Below are 2,500 nucleotides of genomic sequence, written 5' to 3'. Positions count from 1 at the left end.
AATAGACCGCCGCACCGGCCTCTGACTGACTCTCAGAATGGACGGAAAGAGCCGGGTAAGCCTTTCAAAAGATTCGACCACGTGCCGAAAACTTTAGACTTCCGTGAGCTCTCCGGCTTGCACCGAGACCCGAAGTCGACGTGCGAAGCACCACGGGACCCCTTTCGCCTGCAGGTCCCGAGCCGCCTTTATTTGCTGTTACGAGCATCGTGTGCCCCATACCTGCGTGACGAGCACCGCAGGGCGGCAGAGCCATCGCACTTGGCCGGGTGGCAGAGGAGGACCAGACTATTCACAGATAGCGGCCCAACGACTCCCAGAGCCGGTCGTGCGGCGCGCGAGGTCTGCTCTCTTCACAAGAGGCTTTATTAGGGAGTGCTAAGGCAAGGTTCTGTGCCCTCCACCCTCATCGCAACACCCATGGGAGCCTCCGGTCGTCAATAGACCGCCGCACCGGCCTCTGACTGACTCTCAGAATGGACGGAAAGAGCCGGGTAAGCCTTTCAAAAGATTCGACCACGTGCCGAAAACTTTAGACTTCCGTGAGCTCTCCGGCTTGCACCGAGACCCGAAGTCGACGTGCTAAGCACCACGGGACCCCTTTCGCCTGCAGGTCCCGAGCCGCCTTTATTTGCTGTTACGAGCATCGTGTGCCCCATACCTGCGTGACGAGCACCGCAGGGCGGCAGAGCCATCGCACTTGGCCGGGTGGCAGAGGAGGACCAGACTATTCACAGATAGCGGCCCAACGACTCCCAGAGCCGGTCGTGCGGCGCGCGAGGTCTGCTCTCTTCACAAGAGGCTTTATTAGGGAGTGCTAAGGCAAGGTTCTGTGCCCTCCACCCTCATCGCAACACCCATGGGAGCCTCCGGTCGTCAATAGACCGCCGCACCGGCCTCTGACTGACTCTCAGAATGGACGGAAAGAGCCGGGTAAGCCTTTCAAAAGATTCGACCACGTGCCGAAAACTTTAGACTTCCGTGAGCTCTCCGGCTTGCACCGAGACCCGAAGTCGACGTGCTAAGCACCACGGGACCCCTTTCGCCTGCAGGTCCCGAGCCGCCTTTATTTGCTGTTACGAGCATCGTGTGCCCCATACCTGCGTGACGAGCACCGCAGGGCGGCAGAGCCATCGCACTTGGCCGGGTGGCAGAGGAGGACCAGACTATTCACAGATAGCGGCCCAACGACTCCCAGAGCCGGTCGTGCGGCGCGCGAGGTCTGCTCTCATCACAAGAGGCTTTAGGGAGTGCTCAGGCAAGGGTCAGCCCGCAGCCTTCCTGGCAACACCCAGGGGAACCAGGCCACTCGCGTCTCTCGCCTTCATTTTCGACACGAGCGCCTGCGGAGGGCCACCACCCCCTCCGATTGTCAAGAGACCTCCGCACCGGCCTCTGACTTACTCTCAGAATGGACGGAAAGAGCCGGGTAAGCCTTTGAAAAGATTCGACCACGTGCCGAAAACTTTAGACTTCCGTGAGCTCTCCGGCTTGCACCGAGACCCGAAGTCGACGTGCTTAGCACCACGGGACCCCTTTCGCCTGCAGGTCCCGAGCCGCCTTTTATTTTTGTTACGAGTATCGTGTTCCCCAAACCTGGGTGACGAGCACCGCAGGGCGGCAGAGCCATCGCGCTTGTCCGGGTGGCAGAGGAGGACCAGACTATTCACAAATAGCGGCCCAACGACTCCCAGAGCCGGTCGTGCGGCAGGCGAGGTCTGCTCTCATCACAAGAGGCTTTAGGGAGTGCTCAGGCAACGGTCAGCCCGCAGCCTTCTTGGCAACACCCAAGGGAACCAGGCCACTCGCGTCTCTCGCCTTCATTTTGGACACGAGCGCCTGTGGAGGGACGGCCGGAGTCAACGTGGGGTTTGCCCGCCCTCCAATAGTGTCAAAAGACCGCCGCACAAGTCTCTGACTGACTCTTAGAACAGACAGAAAGAGTTTGTCAAATCTGTCAAAAAATTGACAAAGTGTCAAAAATTCGACTTCCAAGAGCTCTCCGGCATGCACTCATACCTGTCATTAAAGTGCTATGCCCGTGGAACCGTTTTTCGGATGCCTTTCAGAACGGTCCCGCGCCGCCATTTTGTTCTAAAAATCGTGTTCCCATATATCTCCGGGTACCCCGCCAACCTCACTGCGGAAAAACTACAAGTGGCACTGAATGGGTCTGAATTCCAAATTTGACTGCATCGGTCTGGAACTCGGTCCGGTCAAAACCGTTTGGATTTTTCTCGGTCCGGACTTCCGCGACAGACAAAGTTAAAGTTTTCGGGCTGCAGGCACAAAACGACAGCTGGCCATTTGCCGGGCTCAATTCACCCAATTCCTCCGGCACTTCGGAGCACATGTTCGGTGTAAGTTTGCGAATCTTTCCCGATGCTGCAGCATTTTCCTCCGCTGACACTTAGAATATTTTTCACACTTTGCTGAAAATTTTTCTAAGTGTTTTTTTCCAAGTTTTCCTGGTTACTGATTTCTTCTTTTTAAACATTTT

The sequence above is a fragment of the Chiloscyllium punctatum genome, unplaced genomic scaffold, assembly GCF_047496795.1.
Source record: "Chiloscyllium punctatum isolate Juve2018m unplaced genomic scaffold, sChiPun1.3 scaffold_1304, whole genome shotgun sequence".
NCBI classification, from domain to species: domain Eukaryota; kingdom Metazoa; phylum Chordata; class Chondrichthyes; order Orectolobiformes; family Hemiscylliidae; genus Chiloscyllium; species Chiloscyllium punctatum.
This window is presented reverse-complemented; position numbering follows the sequence as displayed.